General features: G+C 47.9%; 1 protein-coding gene across 4 annotated transcripts in view; it reads left to right on the plus strand.

Moving 5' to 3' along the window:
* Positions 1-26,034, plus strand: part of WWC3 (WWC family member 3) — a 130,361-nt gene that overhangs the window by 15,632 nt on the left and 88,695 nt on the right. The gene's annotated exons all lie outside the window — the stretch shown is intronic.

Genomic DNA, 26,034 nt, shown 5'->3' on the forward strand with positions numbered 1-26,034 from the left:
ATGCATTTGACAGACTTGGTAGACGTGCTCTGAGGCTGGGTCGAGTGCAGGGACTCTAAAGCACTGGGATCATGGGCCCCAGGAAATCGGACACAAGGTAGAGGTTCTGGGTTTGGAAACACGCGCAAGCACACAGAAGCTTGCATATGCTTTCAGGAGGATTGCAGACCTCTCGAAGCCCATCTCTGCTTCCTGGAATGACAGAGGCTTCGTTGAGAAGGGCAGACGGCCCCAGAGGTGCCTGCCATGTACACTCTGCGTGTCGTTGCCATAAGGGCTGCGTGCTCATGTGTTTGCTATCACTAGCCCAGGTACATCATACAGCAGCCATTGTACAGTGATTTGTGGAGAACCTTCCACGTGCTTTCTCTAACTCTTCCCAGCCTCATACCCAACCCAGCATTAAACTGTGGTGTGCAGTCACTAGATATGAGCCCCAAGTACTGGGTAGGTTTCACATGAAAAGGGAGGTGATGGATGAACCTCAAAGACACTGTGCTAAGTGAAAGAAGCAGAAGACAACACGTTGTATGATTCGACTGATACACGATGTCCAGAAAAGCCAAATCCATAGAGGTAGAAAGTGGATTAGTGGTTGCCTGGGGCTGGGGGTAGGAAAGGGGAGTGACCGCTAATGGGTGCCAAGGGTGTGTTTGGGATGATGGAAATGTTCTAAAACTGGATTATGTGTTACACAACTAAGTAAATTTACTAAAAATCATTGAAATTACACATAAAATGGGAAGATTTTATGGTTTGTAGATTATACCACAATATAGTTGTTTGTAAAAGTCTTTTAAAGTGACTCTGTTTTTAAATTCAGGTGGTTGCCTTGTCTTGGTAATTGGACAGACCAGGCTATGTAAATTAGACTTAGCAGCCTCTAACCGTGCAAAAGGCTTCTGGGCTTCTTAAAACGTTCATACAATCGCCAGGGACACTTACCAAGAAGCCACACGTTAACATTGCCCAGGAGTTTGGCCAACTGTAAGGGGAGAGTACTACCATGTTACAACCTGGTAATCATTACTAGGTTAAAAATATAGTTACTTTCATGAAGGAAACTGCCTCTCTCATTCAGAGGAATTTATCTTATAGAACGACTTAGTAGCACTGCTGTTTGTTTAGAAAAGTTGATGTGATGTCTGATTATGTGGCAGCCTTTGGGGTAAAATGAAGTTTGTGGATAAAGGACCAGCTGATACCTGGGCCTTTCAATATCAGCATTTTTATCTTTCACACTTTTTTTTTTTTTTTTTAAAGTTATACAATTTATTTATTTATTTATTTATTTATTTATGGTTGTGTTGGGTCTTTGTTTCTGCGCGAGGGCTCTCTCTAGTTGCGGCAAGTGGGGGCCACTCTTCATCGCGGTGCGCGGGCCTTTCATTATTGCGGCCTCTCTTGTTGCGGAGCACAGGCTCCAGACGCGCAGGCTCAGTAGTTGTGGCTCACGGGCCTAGTTGCTCAGCGGCATGTGGGATCTTCCCAGACCAGGGCTCGAACCCGTGTCCCCTGCATTGGCAGGCAGATTCTCAACCACTGCGCCACCAGGGAAGCCCCTCACACGTTTTTGAAAGAACCTCTTAAAATTGTATTATATGCTTTTAATTTCTTTTTGGATATACTAAAATGTAACATTTTCGGGACTTCTCTGGTGGCGCAGTGGTTAAGAATCTGCCAGCCAAAAAAAAAAAAGAATCTTCCTGCCAATGCAGGGACACAGGTTCGAGCCCTGGTCCAGGAAGATCCCATATGCCGCAGAGCAACTAAGCCTGCGCGCCACAACTCCTGAGCCCGCGTGCCTAGAGCCCGTGCTCCACAACAAGAGAAGCCACCGCAATGAGAAGCCCGCGCCCCGCAACGAAGAGTAGCCCTTGCTTGCCGCAACTAGAGAAAGCCTGTGCGCAGCAACGAAGACCCAATGCAGCCAAAAATAATTTAATTAATTAATTAATTTAAAAAAATGTAACATTTTCTTGATAGTTAAGGTTTGTATGCATGAACATGGGCATTGGTATGTTCTTGGAATGTACCAGTAACCACAGGGACCACCCGGATGTGGTTAGCCTTGATTTTAGGCATGGATGGTCTTGAGTCTGACTCGAGGCTCTTCTGTTTCACCTGTGCCCTAAGGCAGCATTTGGACTCCCTTAGCCTTGGTTTCCTCTTTTCAGAAAATGGGGACACTAAGGTCAATGTCTAGTGTGTAGTAGACACTCATATTTTCATTGTTCTTGTGGCCGTACAGAATAAATAGTCATTCAGCTTAGTGATTCTTCAAGGTCTTTTCTCTTCTGCCTGTCAAATTTTCCTCCCTCCTTTATGTCACTTCTGCTTCTGAATTGCTTCCTTAGTTTCCTCCTACTTGTGTAGCACTGGAGACTCACCAGTGTAAAGAAGCACTCAGAGTGCATGGTGACTATTTTTCCTCTCTGCTTAGAGCTGTTCTTTGCATTCCCTTGGTTTTGTGGCTGGGTACATGAAGTTGCTGGAAATGAAATGTTATGAACAGATTAGAGCAGAGCCATCGAGCTTTTTGGGTAAAGGGCTAGATAGTAAATATTTTAGGTTTGGCGGGCCATAGCGTCTCTGTTGCAACTGCTCGACTGTGCCGTTGTAGCTCAGAAGCAGCCATAGGCAATACCTAAATGTGGATGTGCCTGCCTGCGTTCAATAAAAACTTATTTGCAGAGACTGGAGGCAGGCTGGATTTGGCCCTTGGGACTTAGCTTGCTGACTTGTGATCGATGTCATGCTTGTTTGTGTACTGTGTTAACACCACCAAAGCGTTTGCATCTTCAGCTTTCATCGTAGTTTGTATTAGCTAGGATGCAAATCTGAAAACACCCCAAACATGTACAGAATTATTGATTTCCAGGTATGGATGTCATCATGTTCCAGAATTTGGTATTTGTAGTACCCGGTGATGTTAGAGGTTTTACAGATTCACGTCACGTGATTAGACCTTGTTCCATAATTTGGTATTTGTAGTACCCGATGATGTTAGAGGTTTTACAAATTCACGTCACGTGATTAGACCTTGTTCCATAATTAATAGACACTTAATACTGGACAGATATTAAGAATAAGAGAAGTTGATTCAGGGTCAAGATCTTCAGCTATATCTTCTTGGCTACCTTGTGCAATACCTACAAGACAGTTTTCATATGTGTATTAACAGCTTTTGGATGTACATTTAAAGGCACAGGTGAACTTACTTTTGGGTTGAAGTTAAGTTGACCCAAATCATTGTGCTGTTTGGTCTTGAAAGGGAGCTCGCAGAACGCATGTCTATGCTGATGCCCCTGGAAAGTCCTCGCTCTTGCGGGGCTCGCATGCCAGTGGTGGGATATGGGAAAGTTGCTGAAACGGGCTTAGGAAGGTGGTGAAAGACGTTAAGTCACTTCAACAGTTAACTTAAAGATTTTCCTAGCAGCCGGTGCCCGAAGCTGTAAGAGAGATTCCCACCCCAGGTTCTCGGAGTCCACTCCAGCGGTGGTTCTCAGCTAGGGGCGACATCTGGAGACTTTTGGTTGTCACAGCTTGTGGGGAGGGCTTGGTACTGACATGTAGTGTAGTAGTGGCCTGTCTGCTTCACCCTGCCTCTGGATCCTTGCGGGCTGGGGGAGGTCAGGGTTCTGCCAGCACCGGCACAAGGGAGCCGGGCCTTCTCCCCGGACTGTCCTCAGCTTTGCTGACGGGGCTGCGAGGAGTGCCACGGAGCGGGGGCCACTGTGCAGCAGATGTGTTTCGTTTTTGTTATTTTAGCAGCCGAGCCGTGTGTTTGAATAGTATGTCTTTAGAGAAGATTTACATGTACTTTTGGAATGCCCATACAATGTTGTAAATTCTTGTTTTAGAGTTTTAGAAATGAATTTTTAATTATTATTATGACTAAAGAAAAAAGTGAGTAGTTACTTCCTAATGGTTGGGTGGTTTGGGGTCTAAAATGATGAGGCTGGAGCCCACAGTGGCCAGCCCTGCAGAGCTCTTTCACATTGTGACTTTTCCTCAGGAAAGGCACGTAGCCGACCTGGCAGTGCTTTGCTGGCCGTGGATAGACTGACTGCTTCAGAAGGCATCTCACATAAATCATTCTGTGATTGGTCTGGCCCAGGTCAACCCGCCATTGCCATCTCATTCACCTCAGCAAGACACCGGAAGCCAAACCGTCTCCCCTCCAATATCATAAACCTCCAAGATGTCACCATGCAGATGGCATTTGACGAAAATGTCAAGGATTACCAAGAATAGCTTCTTGCATTCCCACGTACTTAAGGGAGAAGGACAGAGTACCATTTGCATTTTAAGTGCCACCTCGGTGGCCAGAACCAATAATTCCTGTTTGAGCAACTCTAAGCTCTATCTTGGGGCTTTAGACATACTTTCCATTTTGAAATAAGAACTCATGTACTTATTTTACCTTGAAAGTTATTCATAGAATTCTTTTTCTTATGCCATTTATCACTTGGCTCCTTTAAAAATATGGATCACTATAAAGTTTTATATGAACATGTAACTGATAACATCCTTGTTTTTCCTGAGTCATTGTCAGCATCTCAGTTGTAAATCCAGTGCCAACTCAGTAAATATTTGGAATCCAAAGTCTGGATTTCCTTCAGCCGGGCTAACTTTTATTTTGTTATGTAAAGTAGAGAAACAGAGACGTTCTTTCCGTCTGTTTGGGGTGCTTAGTAGCCACTCTTTCATTGGTTGGAGTGGGTGTCATCCCTTTTTTTGCACCAGTGAAAATAACACCCTAGCACGTCATTTCGGGGAGGAGTGCTACTTTTATCATTTTCAGTAAAACCATGTGGATTAATCCCAACCAGGTTGTGGGGTAGGAGGAGGAGCTAAGTTCTTCCTGGTTTTTCCACTGTCCTGAGCTGCGAGGTTAGTTTGTGGCCTACTCTCCAGACTTGTGGGTAGTTCAAAGTCAACTTGGATTCCACAGGAGCTCCTCACTGATTGTGGACCAGAAAACAGAAGCATGCCTTTGCGTCTTTCCTCTCTCTCCCGTGATCTTTTTTATGTTTCACTGGTGTTTGGTTGCTTTACCTCTCCACCTGGAGTTAAAGAAGGTGCCTTGACCTATTCCAAATTACTAAAATAAACAAAAATTGGGAAATTTTCCGAGAAGCAAACCAATGACATAACGGTACCGCAGGCATACGAGTTACTGGAATTGGTTTTGTGAAACAGTTGGCTGGTACTGTTTGCAAAGCTGGGTTTTTTTTCTCACCAAAAAGGTAGCCCTACGTAAAGTTAATTGTTCCCGTATTAAGTTCTTTTTTCCTCCCTTGAAAGTAAAGGTGAAACAGAAGTGTGACCTTTTTAGGCCATTGTTCTTTTGATAGTCAGGTCTTAGACTTACTGGAAAGATGGATCAAAGTCAGAACTTTCCAGAAGCAGGGAAAGGAAGGTGCTGGAGAGTGTTAATTGTAGCACAGTTTGTTTATAAAGGAGCAAATGAATACTACGTATGGTGGTCCCTCCATGGTAACTACCTCCACTCCGGTGGAATTGTGCAACGACACAAAACGTCACCATCTCCAGTCAGGATTACTGAAGCCAGATTTCTTTCTTTTTTTAAAATATTTATTTATTTATTTTGGCTGCATTGGATCTTAGCTGCGGGATCTTTTAGTTGTGGCCTGCGGGCTCCTTAGTTGCGGCATGTGGGATCTAGTTCCCTGACCAGGGATCGAATCCGGGCCCCCTGCATTGGGAGCATGGAGTCTTAGCCACTGGACCACCAGGGAGGTCCCTGAAGCCAGATTTCCGAAACACCTCCAGGAACTGTCACAGTGAACAGCGTTGGAACATCAGAGGCTTGAAGCCACAGGCACCATGCCTGTTCCGAGGGGGGTCTTGCACCTCACGCTCCCGCAAGCATTGCAGCCTGAACGTGGGCCGTCAGCAGTCAGGCGGCCGGGTCCCTTCTGCCTGATGACATCTCTGACCACGGAGTGCCAGCCAGCTCAGAGTTAGATCGTTCTTTCTTTTGTTGAGCTGGCCTGGGGGGCAGCTTCAGTTTCACCTTTCCCTCTGGTCCTTGTCAGCTCTCATTAGGGTCCATTAACATTTGCCCTTATTTGGGTGTCCATAATGAGCACACCACAGTCTGGTGATGTTGAGGTCACCTCTCCAGTTTGTTTTGTGTTCATCTCTGCGGACTACACTCTGGGTCCGTCCATCATTTTGGGGGCGTGATTTTGAATCCGCACACCGTCCTGGTTCCGTTGCTCTTGAGTGCCTCGTTGCCATGATTTTGTCATTATTTTCGTTTTCTGAATGTTACACATCTATTTATGCTGTTTTTTTTAATATATATATATATATATTTTTTTTAATTAATTAATTAATTAATTTTGTTTTTAGCTGTGTTGGGTCTTCGTTTCTGTGCGAGGGCTTTCTCTAGTTGCGGTGAGCAGGAGCCACTCTTCATCGCGGTGCGCGGGCCTCTCACCGTCGCGGCCTCTCTTGTTGCGGAGCACAGGCTCCAGACGCGCAGGCTCAGTAATTGTGGCTTACGGGCCCAGTTGCTCCGCGGCATGTGGGATCTTCCCGGACCAGGGCTCGAACCCGTGTCCCCTGCATTGGCAGGCAGATTCTCAACCACTGCGCCACCAGGGGAGCCCTATTTATGCTGTTTTAAAAGGCATAGTTTTGGAACTTCCCTGTGGTGCAGTGGTTAAGAATCTGCCTGCCAATGCAGGGGACACAGGTTTGAGCCCTGGTCTGGGAAGATCCCACATGCCACAGAGCAACTAAGTCTGTGCGCCACAACTACTGAAGCCCGCGCGCCTAGAACCCGTGCTCCACAACAAGAGAAGCCACCGCAATGAGAAGTCCGCGCACCGCAACGGAGAGTAGCCCCCGCTCGCTGCAACTAGAGAAAGCCCGCACGCAGCAACGAAGACCCAACGCAGCCAAAAATAAATTTAAAAAAAAATTTCTAAAATGCATAGTTTTTTTCAGAGAGAGGGAGGGCAGCATGTCATACTCTTTACCCATGATGAGTATAACATCAGGTAAAACCCTGAGGTCTTAGCCACAGAAATGCTCTCGGTTTTATATTAATTTAAGGTGGTATATATATATATCTCCCCACCCTAGGAGATTCTGATCAGCAGGGCCCAGGAAGCCCCCGATATCCATTTTCTTCCCATTTTTAAAGATTGAGGTAAAATTCACATAACGTGAAATTAACCACTAACCATTTAAAATGGTTAATTCAGTGGCATTTAGTACATTCACAGTGTTGTGCAACTACTACCTCTGTCTAGTTCCAAGATATTTCCATCACCGAAAAGAAAACCTTATACCCATTAAGCAGTCACTCCCCATTCCTCCCTCTTTCCAGCCCCAGGCAACCACTGATCTGCTTTCTGTCTCTCTGGTTTGCTGATTCTGGACATTTCTTATAAATAGAATCATAGAATGTATGGTCTTTTGTGTCTAGCATAATGTTTTAAGGCTCACCCATGTGGTAGCACGTATCAGGACTTCATTCCTTTTCAGGGCTGAATCCCATTTCATTGTATGGATAGAGCACATTGTGTTTATCCCTTCCTTTGTTGATGGGCATTTGGGTTGTTTCCACCTTTTGGCTCTTGTGAGTAGGGCTGCTATGACACGCGTGTACAAGTGTCTGTTCGAGTATCTGCTTTCAGTATTCTTGGGTATATACCTAGGAGTGGAATTGTTGGGTTATATGGTAATTTCATGTTTCACTTTTTGAGGAACCATCAAATTGTTTTTTTCCACAGCAGCTGTACCATTTTACATTCCCACTAGCAATGCATGAGGGTTAGTTTCTCCACATCCTTACCAACACTTGCTATTTTCTGTTGTTGTTGTTTTTTGTCTGTTTGCTTTTTTGAAAAAACGACCATCCTCGTGGGTGTGAAGTGGTATCTCATTGTGGTTTTGGTGTGCATTTCCCTAATGGCTGATGATGTTAAGCCTCTTTCCATGTGCTTTTCGGCTGTCTGTATATCTTGGAGAGATATCTGTTCAGTTCCTTTGCCCATTTTTTCATTGGGTTGTTTGCCTTTTTGTTGTTGAATTTTAGGATTTATTTATATATAACGAATACTGGACCCTTGTCAGGTATATGATTTGCAACTGGTGTCCATTTTTGAGACGTTCTCCTGGTGAGTTCAATAGCAACCAAGCTCAGGAACCACTGATCTGGACCAGTGATTCTTGGGGCTTCCTGCAAAACACCTGGGAAGCTTTCTGAAAACAAACAAACAAACAAATGCAGCCCCTTGCCTCCTAACCATGGGGTTCTGATAAGCCCCCTTTCCTCCGCAAACAGACAACTACCTGGTGAAGCAGTAGTTTAGCTAAGGTGACTGACGACCTGACTGAATGGTTAGGCGTCATCAAAACAGAGAATCCAGCAGCTCCATAAAGGATCAGCCGGCATCAGCTCCCTGCTCCCCTTTCTCCAGAATGTTCTGTGCAGAGCATCACGCTCACTCACATTACAGGATGGCCTGGCCTGCCTGGAGTACCACCAAGACTTGCCATGTCGTCAGGCTTCTCAGGAGGTGACATGTCATCCGCCTGTTTCTCCTGTGCCCACGGTAAGGGCACCTCAGCATTCGTGTGTAAGATGCTGAGCTGTGCGCTTACTGTTTCTTTCTGGTTTCTTCTGACGGAGAGAGCACGATTGGTGCTTGCATGCGGTGTTTCCGCTTTAATCACGGTACTGTGGAATGTTGCAGTTTTCCACTCTGAAGAAAGATATCGTCGGTCTGTTTTCCCCCTACCTCCTGACCCTTAATTCCAAAGGAGGCTGAGGGCTTGGCTCAAAACTGAGAAGGTGGGATGGTCGTGGGGTGGTTGGTGGAGCTTTCTAGTCGAAGTTCTCATCTGATAGGAGGCTGGGCCTGGGGGCAGGAGAGGGTGTGCTCCCTAGGGTTCTCTGCGTCATAGGAATCTCTTCTTCCGCTGACCTGGCATTGTTTCCCACAGCATCCTGTATCACTCTGGCGGGTCCCTTCTCGCCCCTGGGTTCCTGGGGGCCGAGGCCCCGCCATGTTCTTCCTTCCTGCACCTTCTCCATTTCGCCCCCTGGCCTCCCCCGCCCATGTCTCCAGCTGGTCGAAAGTGACTTACTTCCATACACACTTTGGGAACAGCGTAGGGACTCCTAAGAGCAGGTTTTGATGGGCAGAAAAGCAGAAGAAAAAGGTCACCTCAAAGGGATTCAGTTCCATAGAAGTGCGCATGTTTTATTAAATTCCAAGTTAGGGCACGTGGTATATTTTGCTGGGCAGTTCCTATAGGATCATTTTACTTAAGTGCTGCATCACATTCACCCTTAGAAAGAAGGCAAAGGAAAGTCTGTTTCGAATAATCTCCTGGTCAGCTGTATGTCTCATGCTTAGCACGTGCTCTGTGTACCAGTTTTAAAAATTGATGACTATTTTAGAACCACCGTCTCCCTCCGAAAAAGGAGAAACTGACCCTGGGATGAGCGTGGCATTTTACTCTTTACCACATGCAGAAGCATATCGTCGTGAAATGTTTTTAGTGCGTGTACTTGGCTGGTAGTTTTCCGTTCTCTCCTCTTTGCCAGACTGTACACTGTCTGGGGCCTGCCCTCATCCCTCGTGTTTCCCGGAGCTTTTCTTGCACTTGCCAAGTGGCAATGCCATCACCCACCCCTGGGCTGAATAAATAGAGTTCTAAAGATATTTTCAATATTCTAGGTGGAATTCTCAGTTTGAAAAGCAGATGCTGCTTAAAGTAACTGATCGTGTGCTTCCCGTATATAGTTCCTGACTCCGCTCACCTCCCATCTTCCCTCTCTGTGGAGATGCCCCCGCCCCCCAGGAGCCGGATGACTATTTACCTGTGAGAGCTTCACTTATACAAGTTGGCTCAAGCCAGACTTCACGTTATAATGATCTAAAGAGCATTTAAAAACTACTGCTGCTCGTGCTCCCCCACAAATCAATGAGGTCCAACTTCCGGGGTGAATCCAGACGTCCCTGGTGATTCTCCTTGCGGCCAGTGTGGAAATCCGCTGTCGTACGGACCCCATCTTGTTCACGGTAATGAATGATATTTGTTGATGATTTCAATCCCATCATAAAACTCGGGCAGATAAGCCTTGACGTTAGAAACCAGAAACATTGAGGTTTGTAAAGGGGAACGAAAGGTCGAATAGCTAGCTATAAATGCCGTTGTATTATTGCTTTGGAGCAGTGACGGGGCCTCAGGGTTTGATGTTCTGCTGAACGTAAAAATCACTTACGTTTATGCTGCATCGCTCCCTGCTCTGAGCTTCCATCGCCCTCTGCGTGCCCCTACCATTGAGGGAGCTTGTCAGGTAGTGGCAGTTTGTTACTTATTTGCTCCCTGGCTGAGCTGAATTCCTGGAGGTTAGCTCCTGGCACTTGGCATCTCAGATAGCTTTCCTGTAGTGAGCATTGAAACAGATGAATAGCCCTTTACAAATTTCATAGAGCTTCTCCTGTGGCGGGGTCCCCAAGCTCTCTTATCCTTAGCCAAGATTACCTGCCTGCGACCACGGGCATCATTTATACCAAGCCTCGTGCCTAGCTCTGCGTGGCAGGAGCTCCCTGTGCGTCCCGTCTGTTGGCTGGGCCACGCTCCAGGAAGGGTTTGCCCACCTCTGCACCTCACCTTGGCGTGGTGACTACAGCCTCAAACACCCACCGGGGCTGAGCCCCCAACCAAACTGCCAGATGTCAGAGGTCACAGGGAGTGGTGGGGACTGTGGCATGCTAGTGAGTGGCCCTTCCTAAGGGGATGGCCCTCATCAGCTTTAGCCATTTTTGTCTTTGGGGACTCTTATCCCCATGTGCCAGCTCTTCCGATTTCTAAGGGAGTTAGAAATTCAGGTATTTGAAATGAAATCTGCTGAGGTTAAATGTTGGAAATCCACTGGGGTTTCGGTAGAATATCCGAGGGCCAACACTGCAAACCAGATAGAACACAGCTGCAGGCTGAGTTGGCCCTGGGACGGCCTTGGAGTCATGTGCTTCCAGCTCTCGCTGTCTGGTTTGCCCTTCTTCTAGACAGAGAGAAGCAGGAACCCGGGAAGAATTCAGTGATGGCCGCACTTGTCCGATGGGATCATGGGGAGAGGAGAGGAGAGGAGGCCACTTTGGGTTCTGGGTAAACGCTCTCTCATACAAAATGGCTTATTTTATTTGTATAGACATACCACAGCCCCCTCCAGCTCTCTACCTACAGTTACTGTTGTGTTTGAGTGTCTTCTGTATCTAGTCTTTTTTCTTTTTGTAAGTAAAGAAACCAAAATGTGGTGATATATCAAGTAATTTTATAGCCACCCTTTCTCCCTGACCAGTAACCAAAGCACTTCCAAGTTATTCCAGTGTCTTATTAAACACCCTTTAAACATTATCCCAGGTAGACCTCACAAGGAGGGGAGTTCTGTTTTGCTGTTTGCTCCCTCGTCCACAGTGCCTGTGCAGAGCCTGGCATGTGGTAGGTCCTCAGGGACTAACTCTTGCATGATTGTTGGTGGGCAGTAATGTATTGGGTCCCATCGTTATTGTTGGCCATTTGGCTTGCTTCCTTTTTCCTGTTATTGTACCTAGTACTGTGATGCCCTTCTTTATACATTAAGCTCTTCACCTATTTTAGATCATTTTTCATAGGTGTTGCTCTTGACATTTGGGCGTGGGTGCTTCTTCGTGGTGGGCTGTCCTGGGCACTGTAGGATGTTTAGCAGCGTCCCTGGCCTCCGCTTACCAGACCCAGCAGCACCTCCCCTCCACCCTCGTGACAACCAGAAATGTCTCCAGATACTGCCACGTGTCCCCGGGAGGCACAGTGGCCCTTGGTTGAGAACCACTTTACTAGTGGGATTAGTGAACCAAAGTGTCAATGTATTTTAAGATTTTGAACCTTAAAATATATGCTGCTCGGAGAAAGTACTTCAGTGAGCTGTTGTCCGCTGCCTCTCTCTACCCCATTTCACCCAGCCTCCTTCCCCTGGGAGATCAGCATCCTCCCACTTCCCTGTGACTCTCTGGAGCAGTGCTGTCCGATAGAACATTCCGTGATGATGGACATGGTCCATGTCTGCCCTGTCCAGTATGGCAGCCACGAGCCACATAACATTTCTTGAGTATTTGAAATGTGGCTAGTGCAACTGAAGAATGAACTTTTAATTTTAGTTAATTTAACTTTAAATAGCCACATGTGACTAGTGGCTTCCTCAGTGGACAGTGCAGGAAAGCCCCTCTCTGTGGCACCCCCAAATCACCCACCCTTTCTCAAAGTGACCCTGATGAGAATCAGATCAATAGCAAGTTTTGAGGTGCCTTCTCCTTGGTTGGTGTTTGGTTACTGTTGAGTTCAGCTCCTTCTTTTGTTACCTTCCAGCATCCCAGTTAGTTAGGAAAGCAATCTAAGGAAGTAAAGCCTAATTGAGATATGAAGGAACCGGGCTGCCCTCTGGCCCCGTAAGCCTGCCTGGAATGTGTTTGCCTATAAATCCTAAGGGACCTGATTTGGGAATTCTGACTTGCAGGAGAGACCCGACAGGAGGCTGGAGTTTTCCCATAACTCAATCTGTTTGCTTCCTACTTTTCTAGAAGTTTCTTCCCCACTGGCCTATATAGATGAATTCTTCACCTCTTTATCCCTCCCTTTCGCCCTCCATCCTTCTGTCCGTCCTTCATCCATCCCTCTGTCCACCTGTCCATCCCTCCATTCTTCTGTTCATCCTTCATCCATCCATCCCTCTGTATATCTTCTCTCCCCCCTCCCTCCTCCCTCCCTTCTCCCTCCCTCCCTCCCTCCCTTCCTTCCTTCCTTCCTTCCTTCCTTCCTTCCTTCCTTCCTTCCATTGACCCATCTACTGATCCAACTGTTTATCCGTCTATCCATCCCTTCATCGATCCCTTTGTCCATCCTTCAGTCCATGCATCCCTTCCTCCATCCATCCTTCTCTCTGTCATTCTTCCCTCCATCCTTCCGGCTCTCCCTATCACTCCATCCCTCCTTCCATCCATCTGAGCACAGTGCACTCCTGCTGTAGGGTCAGGGTCTGTGCCAGGTACTGGGGAGGCAAGACCTCTAGGATCCTTGACTTCGTGATGTGCACAGACTAGTTGGGGCGTCTGAAGACACTTGCCCTTCGATGAAGATTCAGAGCAGAGTCTTGGGAGCAGGATTGCCTGGGCTTGCGGTGAGGTAGCCTCTGCAGGGAAAGGGGGCTGTGGACGCTTGGAGTGAGATGAGTCAAGGTCACTTCAGGGTTGAGAGCACTGGGCTGGTTTGGGGAAGGATAACAAAGACAGAAGGCCTGCGTCATTGCGGGTCATTCTCTGCGATTGGATTGCTGGGCCATGATGTCCCAAAGCCGGCCAGGCAGAGCCCTTTAGTCTTCCTTGGTTTCTGGTCCTGGGGAGAACTCCTTCCTTCACTTGTGTCCCCTCTGCCATCATGAAGCAGACCCCAGGCACATGAGGGGAGCAGTGTTCCAGCGATCGAGGGGCCAGTCCCGTTTACCTTAACGGCGCTCTTTGGTGACAGTTCTGAGCTCTGCCCAGGTGGGCTCAGGTGCCGAGTGCTGGTGGCTTGGTCTTGGGGATGTGCACCGACAAGTTTGACAGAACAGATGTATTTCAGAAAAATCGCAGGTTACTTGTTCTAGGTGTTGCTTTCCATTTTGGACACAGCAGCCAGCGGTCCAGCCCAGCCCGACGACCCCTGCTCCCCCGGCCAGGGCTCCAGGGGGGCGCGTGCAGCAGCTGTCGGTGTCCCTGTCAGCAGGGCTGAGGGGACGGTCCCACGGGCTTCCTGGTGGTGGGAGGAACCTCGGGAGAGGGCTGGAGCGTGGGTTCTGAGGGAATGAGCTGGAACCCAGCCCGCGGCCGGCCTGGGGGCCTGCACGTACGTTTCAGTGAGGGCACTTGAGAGGCTCGGTATGGATGTTAATGGCCTTCTAGAGGCTTTAGGGTCCAGAATGTTTAGCCAGAGTGGCGGGGGCATGCGAGGAAGGAGCCCTGGCGCTGGCGTGCGGATGCTGACCGCTCCGGCTTGTGGCCACGCGGTGGGAAATTTCGAGTCACTGTTGTCACGCAGTGTATTTACTCAGCTCCTCCAGGTGGGAACCTGGCTTCTTTTCAGTTCTGAAGGAGAGTTTGGAGCTCACTCTTAAGCCACTTCAGGAGGCTGCCCAAGTATTGTTACCCACAGTTCCGCTCTGAGGAGTTTTTAAACAATTCTTATGACTTGATATTGAGCAAAATGACAGAGTCCCTGCTCCAGTGCCTGCAGTTTGGAGGGCAGCTTCCTACGTTACGGGACATCCTCACTCGAGCCAGTAACACCCAGCCTGCCTCGCTCGTGCCTGTGGTCCCCGCCCGAGCTGGCCCGGTAGGGAGGCTGCCGCAGAGGCAGCGATGGCCCGTCCTGCCTCCTTGGACAGTCTCAGGGGAGCCCTGCGTTGTAGAGCCTTTACAGTGAGAATGAGTTTCCCGTCGGGCGGGCCCACGTTAGTGCAGAGGTGCCCCCCAAGACCTTAAGCTCACCGCCTTCCTGATGTCACATAGAAGGGAACCCAGCAGGGTCCCGGAAACGGCAGAAGTGGTTACTCCTGTTACCCTTCCCAGAGCGTTCAGCTCAGGTGTCCCCTCGCCATCAGCACGGGCCTGGTGAGTGGCTTCACCGCGACTCAGGACCTGCCCCCGTCACTGAGGCCCAGCGCTCCTCGGGCCTCGACCTTTCCTACCCAGCCTCTGCTACCCCGTCCTGCTGTCCACTTTCTCTGTAGCCCGAGGGACCTTCCTCCGAAACAGATCTGATGCCCGCGCGCCCGCCTCCATTCCGCAGGCCTCCCTGCCGCCTGCAAACTGCAGCCTTGCCTTTTGTCAGGCCGGCCCGTGCCTTCAGGGGGCGCGGCGGTGGGGAGAGGCTTCTTTTCGCCTCATCTGTTCTCACCCCCCCTGCGTGAGGCCTGGGCAGGTCCCCTGTCCTCCCTGGGCAGGTCAGAAGCGGCCTTGGTGCTCCTCTCTCTTGGGCCTTGAACCCACCGCCAGTGAAACCGGTCCTTCCTCCAGGGGCTGTGTGTGCTCTCTCCCTGGTGCCTCTTGCCCTGGGCAGGGAGCTTTGGGAACAGGGTTCCCGAAACTGGACTTCCCGGACAGGCAGCATTTCGTGTATATATGCGGGCAGCATTTTGGGTATATGTGTAAACATGTTTTTCTAGGGAGGAGATCGGTGGCTTATCTCAGATTCCCAGAGAGATCCAAGACCTAAAAGAACCGCGAGCACTTTTGCCATTCCCTGCGTCCTTTCCTGGCACACGCTTCTTCATCAGAGCTTGAGGGGTGTCTGAATGTCTTAGATGTTCAGGTATTTCCCCCTCTGCTTTTGTTCATGGATTCAGACGGCGATATATGCAAAGAGGCATCTGTAAAGAATGGAATTCTCGTGCCCCAAAGATTAAAACAGATTAAGTGACTGCTAAAAAGTTGTGTGTATGTCTGGGTTTTTTTGGTGGGGGGAGGTAATTAATACAAAAAAGGGCGGGTGATGAAATCCTTTAGCTCGTACTCTTAGAAGCCTGGCACAGGACTTCTGCAGCTGGGAGCAGTACGCAGGGGAGAGCTCGACCTCGGCAGTATTTGCAAAGCTGAAACTGAGATCACGGAGCCCAGAGCTCTGTGCCGTCTCTGCCGCTGTATGCCTGTGTGCCGCTTGGCTGAAAGGATGGCCGGACTGTTCCGGGTCGCCTCCCCCTGTGATGCCATTTCTAAAGAATGTTATTGTTGGGCCTCTTTGCTCTCCTTGGCCAGTGGGGTTTTCCTCTCCTATTTCAGTTGAACTTTCTTCTTCCGTCAATTGTTACTATTTCTTTTTTTTTTTCCCCCAAATCCTTCCTTAAAACCTCCCCTTTTAATTTTTAAATATCCCTTCCTGTCTGTGGTATTCAGTAGTAAGTTAAGAACCAAATTTTTATGACACCGTATTTTATTCTTAAAGGAGTATTTTAAGTCCCTCTTCTATTGTTTTGGCCATATTAAAAATAAGAAGATGGTCAGTAACTTCCCAAACTGTAGTCTCCTCTGAGTAATCATCATTAGCAATTTGTCAGGAGAGTAAGGAGGATAAAAATTATTTAAAAGCGGAATATGGTACGTATATGAGTATTCTTATAGCAGTAATACAGCATCTTTATTTCCACTCTTTTCCTCAGGGATGGTGGCAGGAACCCTTTCATTTTTGCCTGGAATCCCTCCTCCGAGCTCGATGGGAGTGCAGAGAGCCGCTGGTGACCCGAGCAGGCTTTTCCCCTCTGGTCTTGCCACTTCTTAGGTGCCCGTCCCTGAACTCAGTTTCCTCCTTAGGTAAAGTGGGGGTGGTTATGAGGGACCCACCTTTTTAAAATTGTCATGATGATTAAAGAAGTTTCTCCCGTCCCTCTGAGCACAATGCGGGCTTTGCCCTGGGGGCTGGCGGCTGTGACTGCACACTTTCAGCGGTGTCTGCAAAGCCTACAGGTGGTAGGCGGCAGCCCTGTGCAGTAAGCACGGTGGTCCTTGTGTGACTGGATGCAGCCACCTACAGGTATACCCTGGGGCGTTGCCTTGCCCAGTGCTGCTCCGGAAAGCAGGAGACCATTCTGCATCACACGTGCAATGGAAAGAAAAGTGTCATGACATAGGATGTACGTCCTACCCTTGTGAGGTGTGATGTGCTCCAGTATTTTCTTTTTAAACCAAACCACTGATTGGGACCTACTCAATCAATTTCACCGCCCACTAATGGGCTGTGGCTGTAGCATGAGAGCGTGACGTAGAGTAATGTGACAGATGAATGCAGAGGGTTGGGAATGATGGTTTAGGGAATGTTTCATTATGTGTCCAGCTATTTGGAAGACGTCCGGGACATTGATCAGCCATGACTTAGAATTTGTGGAGCAGAATCGCCAGATGTGTATAACAGTTTAACGTGAGTGAGATGACAGTCACCTTACGTCCTTGGATTTTGTTTTCTTCTCCCCAGTGTTTCATATGACTTGGAGTCCTGACATTGTTTCTTCCTACTGTAAATGAAGTACTTATTAGGAATCTCAATGCGTGTGTACATGTTTTTTAACACAGCTTTTAGTAAGGTGTAATTTACATCCCACAAAATTCACCATTTTAGTGTAGTTCAATGAGTTTTAGTAACTATACAGCTGGACGACCATCACCACAATGTTCGGTTTTAGAACATTTCCACCTCCCATCCCCCACTTTCCCACTCTGGTCCCTGACAGCCACTGATCTGCTGATCTGCTTTCTGCCTGTGTATTTTGGAATGCCTGCTTTTCTGGTTCGTCTTTGTAAAAGGCGGGTTCCAGAAGTCAGACTCTCCTGGGAGTTGCCGTTTCTCCACCCACCCCTGCTGAGAACCGCATTGGCTGGGGTTCTCCCTGGTGGCCAGTCGGCCTGGTCGGGAGACCAGGGAGGAGGAGCCATTGGGGTCCATCGGGAGGGGGCTAGGTTCTGAGGGCTGGTCTGTGCATGCTTGGGTGGGCGCGGGGGCTTGGAGGGCAGCTGCGGAGTATCGGGAGGCCCAGAGCTGACTCTGGGTCTCCTTGCGAGGGCCCTCCAGCCTGCACTGGCTCTCCTTCCTTAGCGCTGTGCATCCAGGATGCCATTCGTCATGCGACAAGCCCGCCTTTCCTATGGCGCTGGTAAACAGATCTCGAGCACCTGTTCCTCCCGTCCCCGAAGAGGAAGCGATGCATCCGTCACGCAGCAGCCCACTTTCTTGGATGCAGCCTCTCAAGCCTCAGACCTGCACACCTGCTCACGAGCATATTCTGTCGAGGCAGAGACGTGTGAGAGCAGCTCTAGAACTGCCGTAGACACGTATTTGGTGGCAGGCTCCATTCGCCCTTAATCGGGTCGTGTCTGTGACTCACCCTGTGTGTGCAGCTGAGCACCTACTGGGGTGCGCCCTGGAGCTCTGTGGGGGCAGGTCAGAGCGGGAGGAGGTGCCATTCTTGCCCGGAAGGAGCAAATGCTACGGGAGATGCGATGTGAACAAATAACCACGTTCTGCTTAGAGTTTTAATAACTGTCCCAGGAGGAGAGAGAAAGTGCTGAGGCTGGCCCAAGAAAGGACAGCCTACTTCCTGCTGGGGTGGGCTGGGTCTGGACAGGAGGAATCTGGGCCAAATCTGGGAAGACGCATCAGGATTTGAACAGGAAGGGGGCGGGAGGGAAGCATGGGAAAGGGAAAGAAAGCTCCAAGTTTGGGAATAGCTGTTCCCGCGGGGCTTGCTGGGAAGGCGGATGGGCAGCCAAGGGCGGAGGGAAGGGAAACAGTTCCCTGCGGGATGTTTTGTGGTCTTAGAAACCTGACTCTTTCCAGATCCCCACCAGGGGCTTGTAGAAGGCGGTGTCTCAGGCTGGATGTTTCTTAAGCGGTCTCAGCCTCAGCCAGTGGACTTTGCCGTGGTCCTTCGTAGAATCAGACTGTCAGAGAACGAGGTGAGGTCCCGGAGCTGTGCTGTCCAGCGCGGTAGCCACAGCCAGATGGGCAACTGGGCGCTTGAGATATGCTCGCAGCGTAAAACACACACCGGCTTTCAGAGACTTCATACCAAAAAAGGATGTCAGATATCTCATTTATAATTTTTATAATCATTACATGTCAAGTTGATAGTAGTTTGGATGCACTGTGTTAAATAGAAAATATTATTAAAATAATCTCACCTGCTTATTTTTACCCTTTTAAATGTGGCTACTGGAAATTTTTTTTTAATTAATTAATTAAGTTTTGGCCGCGTTGGGTCTTCGTTGCTGCACGCCGGCTTTCTTTTTTTAGTTGCCATGAGCGGGGGCTACTCTTCGTTGCGGAGCGCGGGCTTCTCTCATTGCGGTGGCTTCTCTTGTTGCAGAGCACGGACTCTAGGGTGCAGGCTTCAGTAGTTGTGGCACGTGGGCTCAGTAGTTGTGGCTCGCGGGCTCTAGAGCGCAGGCTCAGTAGTTGTGGTGCACGGGCTTAGTTGCTCCGCGGCATGTGGGATCTTCCCGGACCAGGGCTCGAACCCGTGTCCCCTGCATTGGCAGGCGGATTCTCAACCACTGCGCCACCAGGGAAGCCCTAGAAATTTTTTAGTTAAGTATGTGGTCCTCATTGCAAATATTTCTATTGGACAGCACTGCCCTAGAGAATTCCTTTTACTAACTGGGCTGAAGTTTGTTTTTATTTCAGTCTAAGTTGTATCATTAGAGCCTATATTTGAGGTGAACAAAGTGTGTTCACTTATCTCAGGATTGTGCACTTGATGGGCTTGATGAAAAATTCTTTTTCTGTCATTTTCAAGGTGGAAGACCGTCCTGGATGAGGTGCTCAGGCAGGTGACTGCGATCGGGTGCCCCTCTGGCTGTGGTTTCCTTTGGGTGGTAGACTTGCATCTTGGCCTGTGGGCAGCTTGCTCAGCCCTGCATTCTAGCATCTCAATCCCAGGCTTTTAAACTGTGTTCCACTCGTGCAGTATTTTACTGCTACATCAGAATAATACTGACATTCCCCCAGTTTTTAGAGGAAAAAATAGCGTGGAAGGAAAATGCATGTTTATGGAGTATGTAATAAGTCCCCAAAACCTTGATATTGGTTACAGCCTTTCAGCCCCACCACCCCATAGTAAAGATGAGAAAACTGAGGCACAGCCAGACAGTCATTTGCCCAGGCTCCTCCTCACTAGTAAGTGCTTAAAGTATAGTTGCCTCAGTTGCAAGTTTTTCCTCCCATGACGTTTTTACAAGTTGTTGCAGTGTCTGTCCATTGTCAGCATGATTCAACAAAACATACACTGTAGGACTTTACACTTATTCAGTCACCAGCTCGTGGTCTTTGTCAGGTGTTGTGACTTCGGTTCACCAGTGTCTGAACCCGTGTGAGACCCGGTAGGATTGCTGGTGAGGTGGAGCCCCCAGGAAGTTTGCTGGTCATCCGAAATACCTCCTAGATTGGTTTACCTTTGGACACTTTATTCTTTGCTGGAGGAAAGAACATCTTGCCAGGATCTCGCCCCTGTCCACCCTGGTCTCTCCCTTCCTGGTGGAAAGGCCCACACTCAGGAAACCATAGTGTAGATGAAAAGTGGGCTTGGTCGGTAGAGGATCAGAACAGAGGATGTGGGAGGTCTTCAGGGACATTTCATCACGCTCTGTGAACCACCTTTCTCCCTTGCTAGGATGTATCTGCCTAAGGAGAGCTGTTCGAGGGAGGGATGATCCCGTAGCACCTTGGCCTCCTGAGCCCTGTTTTTCTTACAATTTAGGCTTTGAAAGCTCAGTCAAATTCTAGTCTGCCCTCTTCCAGTTGTTCCTTGACTACTAATTGGCTCCGTTGTGGTTTTTATATGGTATAAGTTTCTGAAATTGGCCTGATTAGTTTATCAAACAGTTTAATGAAGGCCTGTTGTATGTGAGGGCTCTGGCTCTCTAAAAAGATGAATTAGAGAAACGGCATCCTTTTTCTCAAGGAACTCACAGACCAATAGGGAAGGCAGCCATATCAAATAATGATTACAGAGTGATAAGTGCTGTCACTTATTACAAAGTGATAAGTGCGCGGACTTCTCATTGTGGTGGCTTCTCTTGTTGCGGAGCTTGGGCTCTAGGTGCACGGGCTTCAGTAGTTGTGGCTCGTGGGCTCTAGAGCGCAGGCTCAGTAGTTACGGCGCACGGGCTTAGTTGCTCTGCGGCATGTGGGATCTTCCCGGACCAGGGCTCAAACCCGTGTCCCCTGCATTGGCAGGCGGATTCTTAACCACTGCATCACCAGGGAAGCCCCCAGACTGATAATATGTAATTAAAAAAAAAAATTCCTAAGAAGACAGTCTTTTCCCACGGAAACCACAAATGTAATTCAAGAACAATTCTAAGACTCAACACTAAAATCGGTCACTCATGCTACAGTAATACACTGAAATGTCAATGTTTAGACTGAGTTCTAGGTGTGATTACTCTTTACCCTAAATTCTAGAATTGAGACTAGATGACAATTGCCAAATCAAGTATATGCGTGTTCTATAAACAATAAATGTGATTATTTGAGTGACTTTTCAGGACTAATGTGGCAGGCTTGTGGTGTATTCGTTGCTGTTTTAACCTTGCTGTTTTTGTGTAATTTCAGGGAGTTCAGGGACCCACTCACTGCTAAGTGAGAACCCAGCTCTTGGGTGTCAGTGTTACACCACTGAAGTTGGAGAAGCACTAGCGCAGCAAACAGGGTCTAATTCACCACGTAAATAACCACAAACAGCCTGGGGTCCGTGTTCTGGCGGGCTCTGAAACTCGCTGTGAACCAGGTGTGTCAGAAAAGGTGAGGGAGTCATCATAATTTCTTGAGGATTAGTTTGGAATGAAATTGAGATGAATAGTATCCTCTCTGAATTGCATATTAAAAATAAGCGTGAATGGGAAATATAGAGATTATCTTGTTCCAGGAGACTGGAAAGTATAGTACAGGCACCATAGGATTACCCTGGCCTCCTTTTGATAAAGAAAATGTGTTCAGAACCAGTGTTTACCCGTAGACACAGAGAACAGAGTACTGGTTACCAGAGGGGGAGGGTGTGGGGGGAAGGGCTAAATCAAAGGATGTCAACTGTATGGTGACAGCTGGAAACTAAATTTTTGGTGGTGAGCACGCCGTAGTGTATGCAGAAGTCGAAATACGTTGTACACAGGAAACGTAGTGTTATAAGCCAGTGTTACCTCAATTAAAAAACAAGTCTCACCATTAGAAAGATTGTGTATCATCCAAATAAATTCATTTGCCTTCATGGATTGAATAAAAAGAATCAGTGCTCATACTTTGCTCTCTTCTCTCTGCTCTCGCCTTCTGCTGCCCACGTTTACTTTTCTGCAGTTCAGGGTAGTCAGTGTCAGATATTCCAGCCCCCTGAGCGTGGCCGGGACGGAGGACATGGGTTCTGAGGCACCGGGCCACTGCCGCCGGCTCCACCCGCTCTCAGCCCTGCAGCCTCTCGGTGGCTGTCTGCTCGGCAGAGTGACGGCCTCCCCAGGTGTCCACGTCCTACTCCCTGGAACCTGTGAATATGTTACCTTCCATGGCAAAAGGGACTTTGCAGGTGTGACTAAATAAAGGATCTTGCAACGGGGAGGTGATCCTGGATGATCTGGGTGGGCCCAGTGTAATCTCAAGGGTCTTTCTGAGTGGAAGAGGGAGAACCAGAGAGATGGCATCCTGAGAAAGACTCTACCGGCCGTGGCTGGCTTTGAGGGTGCAAGAAGCCGCCGCGGATGCCAGTAGTCTATCACAGACACTGGTTTTAGTTCAGTGAAATCAATTGGAGTTCTGACCTCCGGAGTTGTAAGATGACAAATGTGTTGTTTAACGCCACCAAGTTTGTGGCAATTTGTCACAGCAGCATAAGGAAACTAATAGGGTCTGAAGCAAGTCTGTTGGAGGTTGAGGGGGAAGCAGGAAGGGGAGTGGATGGAGCTGGTCTCCGTGCTGTAACTAAAGAGGCTGCACCCAGTCAGCATGACCCCGTGAGGTTGGTCGGATCACCCCCATTTTTTTTTTTAAATGTTTATTTATTTATTTGGCTGCACCGGGTCTTAGTTGCGGCGTGTGGGATCTTTAGTTGTGGCATGTATGTGGGATCTAGTTCCCTGACCAGGGATCGAACCTGGGCCCCCTGCACTGGGAGTGCGGAGTCTTAGCCACTGGACCACCAGGGAAGTCCCCACCCCCATTTTACAGATTAGGAAACTGAGGCAGGCCCAGAGAGAGAAGGAATGACTCATGCAAGGTCTCATGGAAGTAAATGGCTCTCTGGGAACCGGTACTGGCTGAGATGGCCCAGTGCCACTTCTTAAAGAGCCCCGCAGGATGCAGCAGGCAAAAGGGAACAAAAAGAAGCCCGTGTCTGTGTCCTCCAGCATTCTCTCCCTTCTTGTGGACCAATTCTGGTAAGAACGGCCAGCAAACCATATTCACGTCCTCTGCTGAGGCCAAGAAGAGCCGTTTGTGAAGCGGGGAATCTACGGTGGGAAGATCTGTGCGGGGCGGTTGCGGGCAGGGAGAGCTGGCAGCTCCGGCTTGGTGTTGCTCAGATAGGAGGAGACCGGTGAGGACTGGCCGCGTGGGGGCCTTCACGTCCCGCTGCAGAGCGGACTTTGCTGCGGGAGGACACTGGTGCCCGGCTTCTCAGCTCACCGCACCCTCCTTCCCCCACAGCCTGAAAACGCCGGGGCGCTTACGCTGCGCTCCCTGCCTGCTTGTTCTGTGAAAGTGAAGCCCGCTCGTGCCATCCAGATTTGTCCCGAGCCCTTGAACAAATGCATCAAGATATCCCCAGAGGGTGATGAGAAAGGCCGTCTCTCACTTCACTGGTAGGAGTGTGTGCTGATGCTAAAGCACCTTGGCAGTATACACATCAGGTGTTTGCTGTGAGCTCGTGTCCGTCATTTACAAGAAAGAGCAGAAAATTGGAACGTACCTAAATAGATGACTTGAGGTGCCTGGTAAAAAAGTTATGGGTTACTGCATATGACGGAAGGCTCTAAAGTGATAGAAAGCGATGGTGACAGAGACTTAAAGGACATGAGGAAATACACAAATGAAAAAAATTAGTGTGTGAAATTGTATCTAGTATGATATCAGCTGTGGAAAAATGTAGGAAAATAAGCTAAACCATGAATCCAGGGCTTCTGGATTATAGGTGATTTTATTTCCTATGCTTTATACTTTATGAATTTTGTACGTTGACTTCACAATAAGGAGAAAAGACCTTCACATCCTTCAACCCCATAAATTTACTTATGGGAATCTTTCAAAGAAAATAATTGTAAATACAGATTACGAGCTATATGCACAGAGATGTTCCTTTCATCATAGTTTTTTAAATTGAGATGTAATTCACATATACCATAAAAGTCACCATTTAAAGCATGCTGTTTACTAGTTTTTAGTATAATCACAAAGTTGTGCAACCATCATCCACTATCTAATTCCAGAACATTTTTATCACCCCCTAAAGGAAGCCTAACCCCTTAGCAATCACTCCCCATTCTCTCTTTATCTCCAACCCCTGACAACCGCTGATCTACCCTCTGTCTCTGTGAATTTGCCTGGTCTGGACATTTCTTGTACATGGATGCACACAGCTCGTAGCCACTGTGTCTGGCTTCTGTCACCCAGCACAGTGACTTCAAGGTCCATCCGTATTGTAGCATGTGCCAGGACGTCATTCTTTTTTTATGGCTGAATAATATTCCATCATATGGATAGACCATGTTTTATTTGTCCATTCATCAGTTGATGGCCCTTAGTTGTTTTCACGTTTTGGCTATGGCGACTAATGCTGCTGTGGACATTCTTTTGTGTGGACATATGTTTTCGTTTCTCTTAGGTATACACCTAGGTGTAGAGTTACTGACCCATATGGAAACTCTGTGTTTAACTATATATTTGAGAAATTGCTGAACTGTTTTCCAAAGCAGCTCTCATGAATGTTTACACTAGTGGAAATTAGGAAATAGTGTAGCTATCAATAGTAGGAGAGTGCTTAGGTAAAACATATTAATCCCCTTAACGAACTGTTTGTAAAAATGCAAGTTATTTATTCCTAGACCGGGTGCTGGGGGTTCAAAGGCAGCTGAGACAGGGTAATTGTTCTCAAGGAGCTTTATCTATTCAGTTGTTCCAGGTGATGTTTACAAATAATTTATAACAAGCGGGGACAGAATACTTAGGCTATAGTGTTAGGCCATCTTGAGTAATTTTTGGAGAGATTCAAGGTATGAATTAATAAGTAAACATGTTACAAAGTTAAGTGGAAAAGGCAGGGGAGAAGATTGTGTATACTGTATGATCATGACTATGTCAGAAAAAGACGAATAAAGAGAACATATAGAAAAAAGATGGAGGAAGACACATCAAAATAGGAATAATGGTTGTTTTTGAGTGGTGGTGTGCATGGACATTTCTCTCCTATTTAGGTGTATTTCCTAAACTTTGTGTAATAGGAACAAAAACCCCCCGGGGTCTGTGTGTGGTGACCGTGGGAAGGAGTTGGTGGGAAAAATCTAGCATCAAGTTTTTGGGGAGATGAGAACTCAAGAGCCTGGACTGGCGTGCCTGTGGGTGACAGGACAGTAGATTTCGATATCCTTGATGCTCTTACTGAAAATCATGCCAAAATTTGTCTACATACAATGAAGTTACAGCTATCTGGAAGTCTGGAGGGTGTGTCATCCTGATAAATAGGTGGCTGAAGCAGAAGCGCAGCATAGATGTTTCACGGTGTAATGGATGAAGCCAGGGAGTGGGTGTTTCTCCCTGCTGTCAGCTGCTTCCTTTGCTGCCTTCTTCCTGCCCAAGGGCCCCCTGTCCTTGCCTTCTAGTTTACCACTTCTGTCTTTTGGGAGCTGGAAAACTTCTTCACTGAGCCTGTTCGAACTGCTGTCAAGTGAGTAAATGGTCTCCAAGTGTGAGCCCTGTGGACAGAGGAGATCAACAGCAAGGACTTGATAACTTCTCCTTGCTCGTGGTGCGAGCTGGACTCCGGGAGGCGTGACTCCTCATCTGCTTGCTTCGAAGTACTGATTCTGTGGGTGATCACGCAAAGTCCATGCTCTGTTTAGAGAAGTGGAATCAGAGACATACGGATTCTATATCAGGCCAAAGTAAAGTTTACCAAAATGGTAGATGTGTCAGTTTATTTTTAGAAGAAAGAGTATGGAAGTGTTACTTTACTTACTTGCGTTGTTTATTGGATAGAAAATTGAAAACTATGAACTTGCAATAGTTTTATAACAGTTGTGAGTTGTAAAGTAAATGAATTGGGCTCAGCAGCGCTAGAAGGTCAGGCTTCCCACATATATATATACATATTTTTAATTAATTTATTTTATTTTTAGCTGCGTTGGGTCTTCATTGCTGCACACGGGCTTTCTCTAGTTGTGGTGAGCGGGGGCTACTCTTCATTGCGGTGCGTAGACTTCTCATTGCGGTGGCTTCTCTTGT

The sequence above is a fragment of the Balaenoptera borealis genome, assembly GCF_965194805.1.
Source record: "Balaenoptera borealis genome assembly, chromosome: X".
Classification (NCBI taxonomy): domain Eukaryota; kingdom Metazoa; phylum Chordata; class Mammalia; order Artiodactyla; family Balaenopteridae; genus Balaenoptera; species Balaenoptera borealis.